Genomic DNA, 8678 nt, shown 5'->3' with positions numbered 1-8678 from the left:
CCTCCATCATTTCACCTTTGTTCCCGAGTGTGTTGAGTGAGTAGTAGTTTGCTTTATTCAAAATAATATGATAGAATTCAGCCTGAATCTACGCTTTCTTTCCTTTTGTAGAAATTGCATGCATCAGGTTAAATACTTTCAAATGGAACCCGCTGACTGCTTCGCTTGCTTAGTCATGTCCAGTGAAATCATAGAACATATACATTTGTGAAAAATACCAATGCCATCATGAAATTAAGTTTTCATTTTCAAGTTTAAATCACCATTTTTAATGAAGCCCCCTATAGGCTTCTATAAAGACATTTATAATTTTAGTCTTTATTTTTCTTCACCTGATGCTCTGAGGATGGAACCACTATATTATAATCATGGGTTGTGCATTTAAAGAAGAATTCAGCACTTTTTAAGAATTCACATTTCTTATTCCTGTGACCCAGGACAGTTTGGTCAACATTTATGACCATGCAGCTCTCTCCCCTAAAGTTAGAGACCAGACGGAGAACCTTAAATTGTGTGATGGCATCCCACTTTGCTCTAAACAATAAAAGGACCCCTGATGCCGTGAGGCCATAAAATAGTTGTGTAATTTCTTACACCAAAATCAGTGTTTGAAATTTTGAACTTTATATCCAATTAAAAATCTGGATGTGACCTGTTAGGGGGTACACACACAGCTACTGTAGATTATGTGCTTAGTGAGATAAATCATTTCCCCCAGTGGCTCAAAGTAATTTTAGCTATTTAACTTCAACAGCCAGACTGATGAAAGCAGGTCTTTCACTTTTTTAGAATATGATATTAGCAAGTATGTCTATACTTCCAGAATATGTATTTCTGCTGTTATTTATCATGTGCACTCAATAGCTCTTAATGTGGGGGGTTCATTTGAAAAGAGTAATGCAGTTCCCACGTTCTTATTTTCATTTGTCACTTTAAGTGACACATTTAATCGACATGTTAATGCGATACAAAACTTCTGATACTTCACAAAGTCACTGCCCCTTGTGTTAATCTATGATGTATCCCAAAATTCTGTGATTTCTAGCTCTAGGACAGATGATACATACTATGCACTCTGGCCACATTAAAGGATCGCCTCCTCTACTGATGTCTTCTGCCACAGTCTGAGTTGCGTCACAGTTTCATAATAAACTGAAAATATTTTACTATTTCTACTGGATAAAACCCGATTTCACTATAAAGCTGTGTGCAACGCATTGATTAGCTCAACCTTTCACGACCGCTCGCCCTCTCTCACTCACGCACATACACAGGAGCACATTGACACCACATACCTGTTTATTTGCATATGTGGCAGGGAAGTGAGATCCGATCACAAGTGGTTGCTGGAAACACGTGGAGACACGTTTTAAAGCCAGGTGCGAACTTAGACCATTTATGATCGGATCTCTCACTCATGTTAATACCAGGGCTGAACAGGGCCAAACTGACTTCTGCCTGAATTTCCCAGCCTCGATCCTATAGTTATATTAACCTGGATGTGTAGCACTGTGTCTGTGTGTGTGTTTTACATGAGGTCTTGTATTTGTGTCTGGCGTTACATTTGAACTTTAAAGTTTGCAGACTCTGTGGTGATGATGTGCACTTACTGAAATTGACGTTGTGCATTTCCCAGGCTACAGTCTAAGCCCTCAGCCTATGAACTGCATCATGAAGCGCTTCAGCATCAGCACCAGGATCCCATTCCATGAGTTCCTCAGCTGCTGTGTGAGACTCCGCACCCTGACTGGTGAGTGGGCCGAGGAGCACATGAACAGAGTAGCAAGCACTCAGTACCACAGAAATAATTTGTCCAACAAAATACAACCCTGTATGGGAGCCAGTCCCTCTGATCTCCAGTTTGCTATTGTGATGAAATGCTGTACAGTATCAAATCATAAGAGTCGGAAAGGTTTTAAATATCTTTGGTTTTATGTGGCTTCTGTGAAGAATGTTATATAACTGCTAATAACTGCTGGTATTACTGGAGTTACAGGATTGTTGCATCACTGTGGTTGAGTAACCTGGTTTATTGAGTCACTGAATTAACAGAAAAGACACATTTAAATCATGTTAATTGTTCTAAAAAGTTTTCAAATTCAAATTTACCGTATCAATATACAGTACACACCTCTCCTGTGATATAATGAATGATTGCATATACCCTCAAAGAAGATTTTTCCCATATTGCCCACTCCTCTGCCCCATGACATAAACCCTGCACATCTGTCAAACCAAGCAGTGAGTGGATCTTGAGCAGATTTCAGTTTGGGACGACATCATCTCAAAACGCAGCAGCTACTTTTTCTGTCAGCGGCTCAAACATGCACAAAAAAAAAAAAAAAAAACACAACACCTTGTCTTTGGCGTCGTCCAAAAAAAGGTGAACAACTCCCAACAGTAACCATCCAGAAGCACATCGGGTCACTGCTGCCCTAAGAAACCTACCCAACACACACACAAACACACACACATAGACTACTGTCTCCATCAGATACACTGCCCAGGCTTGCAGTTCTGCTTCTGTCCAATAGAGGGCAGGGAAACATGGCTTCAGGGCCCTTGCCAGGGTGGTGTACAGATTACAGACGGGCCCAGTAATCACACAGATTAAATTTAGCTTTGTGAGAGGTGAAAGTGGCTCTTTTCAGATATCACACTTTGGCATTTCAGCAAATCGGGTTTTCCTAAGTTGCTGCTGAAGTCATCAGGCCTCACCCAGTTTTCTTTATCAAGCTTGTGATGCTCAGATGCTTTGTTCATGATCAGTTTTTTTCTATTCTGGCTCCTTCTCCTGCGATTGTGCACTGTATGTGAAGGAGAAGCAGAGCGAGCCTGCTTTTTATCTGCATCCTTCTGCATCTGTCTTCTCTGTTTCTGTGCTGTAACTGTAATCAAATCTTGGGAGTCTCTGAGAGGCCGCAGAGATGACTTTACTGTATTTCTCTGCCCGTGCCCCTCCTAATGACCTCCCTCTTCCATCACATCACCCTCCCACCCCCCTCCCCACTTATAGCATCCTGCCTGGCCTCATGAGCTAATGTCCAAATGACATTTAGAAAATTATGAATGCTGCTGACCACAAGGAAGATGCAGAAAATAGATACATAGAAATGGCAGAGAGGAAAATAAAGATAGATGGATAAATTGATAACATAGAAGGAGATGGAGATTCAGACACTGAAAGCGCTTGAAATGAGAAATGACGGGGCTGGTTTTGATAGACGGACGGTCGAAGAGAGAGCTGGGTGTCTTTTTAAAGTCTTGAAATTGCCATGTATTGAAAGTGAACGACAGCAAGTGGACACTTAGCTGGAGTGTCTCCTTTGAATCCATCCATTTTTGCTCGGACCTCATAGTCAAACACCTTCCATGTTCGGTGAGTGTTTTGTAAATCCTGATACACACCACTGTTATTGTGTCCATCGTACAATTAGTACAGTCACTTAGGGACCTTCAAAGATTAAGTTTTTAATCTTGTTATCATGTCCATATGGTGTTTTTTATATCATATCATGAGTGAAGTGAGTAAGTCAACATCATGACTGACTATTTCCACCTTGGATCTGCAATGAACCTTTGAGCAGGGATTCACACATTACATGCCTAAGGAACCAATCCCGTCAACTTACAGGGACCGGGGGCACAATAATGCTGAAACCTTGTCAGTACAGAGAGCGAGAGTTAGCATTAGCACAATCACTAACAACTACGCTTTCCATTCGGATACGTCTGTCTGGTGTTTCGTCCGCTAACCGTCTTGATACGTTCTGCTTTTTCACCCTTCAACCTAGCACAAGCAGCAGTGGTGGGCAGAGCATAAGAACTGATCCTGAATTTCTCAATGAGGAAGTAAATGTAGATGTACTTCTTTGATGTACTTTTTATGTGGGAAAAGCAAGTTAAACAAAATATGAATCGTAGCAGAGTATTTAAAACATGACTTACTGTGTCTAAAGATGTGAGTAAAGAGTAAATACCATTTAAAATGACATTTACCACATGAGCTTAAACGTGAAAACCACAAAGGAAACAATCCTGTAAGGTTATATAACATAAACTAGAATGATAATGTATTAGAGGATGTGACGAAATGCACAAATACCAGTTACACCTGGATCATTTTGGAGAGACAGTGTTTAGGTTAAGTTCTGTCAGGAATGTGGACATTTGCGACTTTAATTGGGCTTCATTATTGTGGCATTTATTCAAATTTATGTAAAGATGCTCCACAAAGACAGTTTGAAAAGTTTTAATGTGAGAAGTTAATAACCGTTATTAGCATTGAAAAAAATATTTTTACCATCTCCTTTGAGGCTATCTCCCGCAATCACATTCTGACTGTTGTGTGCTGGGGTGTAAAAATCCCTCTACTCAGGAAGGTTTCTTGCATTTGTACTGACTCAGTCGCTGTAACACCTACGCTTAGCAAATTTACTTCATTTGAATTGGAAGAGCTGCCAAACAGGGCCTGTATTAAAATGTTGCTGTGACAGTTTCAAAGAATTATGGCGAGAGGTTTAGATGAAATCAAGTTTTCATTTCTCATAATCGGCCTAAAGTTTTTCCGCAGCTTTCTTCCAAGAAGAAGGTGGATCTGATCTGCTGCATCCCGATCTGGCAGTCATATCTGCTCACCATAACTACACATAGATGGGTAAATAAATAATACAGAAGGAGGGAAATAGAAATGATGGGACAGACTCTTTATTAATGGATGGCCTCCACCAAAACAGATGGATTGGGGGATGGGAGGGGTGGAGGAAAAAAAAAAGGAGGGTGGGCGGGTTCGGAGGAGTATGAATGCAGAGAGAGGAGCCTTATTCATGAATATCTGCCCTCGACCAACTCTGCGTCCACATAGAAGTCTTTAATAATGGAGGGAAGATGTCACGCAGATGGACAAACACGAGGGCGAATGAAATGTGCCACCCAAATATGGATGCGCAGACTGACAGCCTGTCGAAACTGAAGTCATAAGAGCTGCTGTCCTTTCTGCTGCCTGCACTGTTTCCCTCATCTGTCCATCTTGTATGCCTCTGTGTGTGTGTGTGTGTGTGTGTGTGTGTGTGTGTGTGTGTGTGTGTGTGTGTGTGTGTGTGAGAGTGTATTTGTTGGCTGCAGTTTTCAACCCCTGGAGGACTTTCCCTCCTTTTGTTTCTGTAGGTGCAGAAATTAGCCCCCGCAAAAAAGGGCATGCTTTCAAAGGACTCCATTCATTTTCTCCACCTTCCTCTTTCTCTCTCTCTATCTCTCTCACACACACACACTATTCTGATTTCTATAAATCATTTAGCAACACTAATTAGTACTTTTGTTATCAGAGACTGCCCCGAGCCCCCTATATCTCAGCAGTCTTTCATTTTCTATTCTGCTCTTCCTTCCTCCCTGGGGAGACACTTACTCATTCATTCCTTCGCCGCTCGTCTCTCTCTGGACTGGTAATGGGGATTAAAGGCTAATTGAGGCTTAATTGAATAATGGATTAGTACATGCATAAGCACATGTGCGCAGATGTTTATTTCCTTGTTGAATTCAGTTTTTATCTAACTTTTTTCTTGGTCGTAGACATGCTGTTTTGTTTTTATTCCCAGCAGGCTGCGCTCACACCTTGGTGAAGCAGTTGTGGGCTGAGCGTCTTACTTAAGCCAGTCTCCATAAGTCAGTCGTGCAGCTTTTTCCAACCTATAGCTGTTTTATTGTCAAGTGATGTCTAGTGGTCATATGAAACATGTTTCCATTCAAGTGACCTCTAGCCCTCTATTGGCAGCAATAATTTGACAGGAGCGAAGAGAGAAGTCAGGTGACTGACACACTCCTACCAATCATATCTTAGCTATAGCAACAAACGACCTATACAGTCATTTAGATTGGAGGACTTCTTCTGTTATAAGCATTACTTGTCTCTTTTCCATTTTTTGAGATGTTTAGTCTTTGAATTTTATGCTGATGTGGTCTTTAGAGGAATACCTGAGATAGCTCGACAGTTTCTTGCCAATTTAATATCTGTTTCTGTTGTCATGATTCAGTATTTAAATATAAAGTAGCACATACTGTTGGTAATATTTTGATGGTTTGTATTAATTAATGGGTTATTTTCATTTATTTATCAGTAGTAAGGCTTAGTGTCCAGGACTCCTACAGTTAAAAAAAACAACCTGGTTTCTTAAGAATTACATTTATATACAACAAATTTACAACAAGTGTGTTTTGAAGGAAACTAATTTGCGTTTTCTATGAACATGATGAGGATATATTATTAATTTATGTAAATCAACAAGTTGCAAAAACGTTGATAATTGTGGGGTTTTTTTCCCACCAAACTTAGTGCACGCTCCACTTGCATTGGCCACGTTATTAGACCTTTTTAATTGTTGTTTTTTCTCGGTTAAAGTTAGGGGAAAATCATGGTCTGGTTTAACACAGAAAATGTTCACAGTGACCTCAGATACAGTATGTTTATTAAAAACCACAATTCCTACCTAACTTTAACCCAAGCGCTTTTATTGCCCAAACAAAACCACAGACAGGAGTCATGAGCCCTGGTCTCTGGAGGCCAAGTCCCCCAGCCTATAGGCTCACCATCCACCCCAACCACCTCCCATTCATTCATTCATTCATTCATATATTCATTCAAAAACATAATCCAACCAGTGATTATGTTTGCCACCATAACATAACTGAGAAAACAAATTTTAATATAGAAATGTAATTTCTAGGAGGCAGAGTTGCAAATTAAACCTGCAACATCCTACAACACTGACATACAGTACCATCACCTCTTAAGCTGAATTTCTTAGCATGTGGTTTCTTAATCACTCTCCTTTAGCTCTGTGTTTGGTCTCCACCACCCTCTGAGGGAACTATCTGACATTTAAGCTGCTCCACTATGTTCACCAGCGAGTCGCTAACTGTCTGCTGTTTGCTGATGAGCAGGTGGTGTGCAGTGAGTTTTTAGAGCCTTTTCTCTGACAACAGCTGCCTGCTGCCGCTGAAAAGGTGCAGGCTGCACGGCTAAACAATCAGCTGAAATGAAACTGACTGTAAAACTCTGAGCGTAGCTGCAGATCCAGATGAAAGCTCTCTTTTTATATTGTCTGGAAGAGAAGCAACAAGTGGACACAAGCTGCAAGCAGACGTCTTGCTGCTTAACAGGATAATAAAATCATCTTTATTAACTAAATGAATTACATTAGCTAATTACCAATGCATAATAAGGATGGATGTGTGTACGATATTTATGTCATGTTCAGAGCCTGTTACTGCATCATAACTCCAACAGAAATCAATGAAAATTTCATTGATTGTCTAACTTAATTTTGCTTTAAAAGAAATGAACATTTCAATTTTTTTTTCTATTTTAAAGTGATCGTCCTCACAGGCAAAGCAAGTGAACAAAGAAATACTTTTCAATGCGCAATAACTTAAAAAGCTTTATATTTTAAATACTGAAGTATTATATAGTAGGAACTAATCTTTTTTTCTGGTAAGACTCATGCAACTCAAAAATCTTGACTTGTGAAACATTCTCTTTTTAATGAATCTGAGCATTTACAGAGGGAGTAAAGAAAAAGTTTTGCATGTGTGTCTGTGTTTGGATGTTTTCAATCCAAACTGCTTTGATTTATCATTTCTGGGGAGAGGAAGGAGCCATTAGTGGTCCAACGCAGACAAATCAAAGACTGTTTGGCGATTTGATTTTGTGGGTCTAAATACAAGGACAGACAATCAGACAGGCAGGGAGAGTGTGATCTCGGCCCGTCTGCATTCATTATAATCTCCGCTGCCTGCTCTCTCTGCATGTCTTTTGCTTTTAATGCCACTGTATCAGACACCTCCACTCCACAAGCAGATTGGGAGTCAGCAGGTGTGTGTTTCTGTGTGTGACAGAAAAAGAATGAGAGAGAGAGGGTGTGTGTGTGTGTGTGTGTGTGTAGTGTGGGTTCACGACTGTGTATGTGTGCGTGGTTTTTTTTTTTTTTTTGGAGGGGGATGGGTGGCATCACCATTGCCATGGGAACCAGGGCTGTGTAAAAAAGAAAAGTAATTTGTCTGGTTGCCGTGGCAACGGGCTACACAACAGCAAACCTAAGAGATGCTTCATGCATCTGCAATGAAGACGTCTATGTATAAGCTACAATTATGAGCAAAATCATACCTGCCACAGAGTAAAATGATAAATTGTATGTTTTAAAATTCTGCCAACACAAACTCCAAAATGCCATTTATGTGAATAACAAATATAGAAGAATATAGTTTTTGTCTTTTTGCATGCATCCCAGCAAGCCTATCAATATCACCATATGAATTTGGCAGAATGAAATGCCATAAAATCATGAGGCGTCCCTATTTGTCATTCATAATCAGTATATAAACATTTAACAAACGGCTTATAACACACTTCAATGTAGTTTCAATCAGATGTAAACACATTTAAGTGTTTGTTAACTTCCTAATCATTTCTTGAAGGTTTCCTAGGAAGCACCAGTGTACTAATTATAGAGAAAAAATAGAGTCATGGATCTGACTGGTATATAAATTGCTGAATCCAGTTAATATTTATTAGCTACTTATGTACTTATTATTAGAAACGTAATCAAATATACTCAATTGTTTCTTTGCAGGCACATTTCACAGTTTGCAAGTCTCAGGGTTGTGCTAATTTAGTATTCACAAAT

General features: G+C 39.8%; 1 long non-coding RNA gene across 1 annotated transcript in view; it reads right to left on the bottom strand.

Annotated features, from left to right (window-relative positions):
- The window catches only part of LOC139625063 (uncharacterized), a 28304-nt gene that overhangs the window by 14593 nt on the left and 5033 nt on the right, over window positions 1-8678 (bottom strand). The gene's annotated exons all lie outside the window — the stretch shown is intronic.

This window comes from Trachinotus anak, unplaced genomic scaffold, assembly GCF_046630095.1.
Source record: "Trachinotus anak isolate AG129_WGS33_773 ecotype Australia unplaced genomic scaffold, CSIRO_AGI_Tana_v1 ptg000009l, whole genome shotgun sequence".
NCBI classification, from domain to species: domain Eukaryota; kingdom Metazoa; phylum Chordata; class Actinopteri; order Carangiformes; family Carangidae; genus Trachinotus; species Trachinotus anak.
The sequence above is the reverse complement of the archived record's forward strand: the minus strand, read 5'-3'. Positions and strand labels throughout refer to the sequence as shown.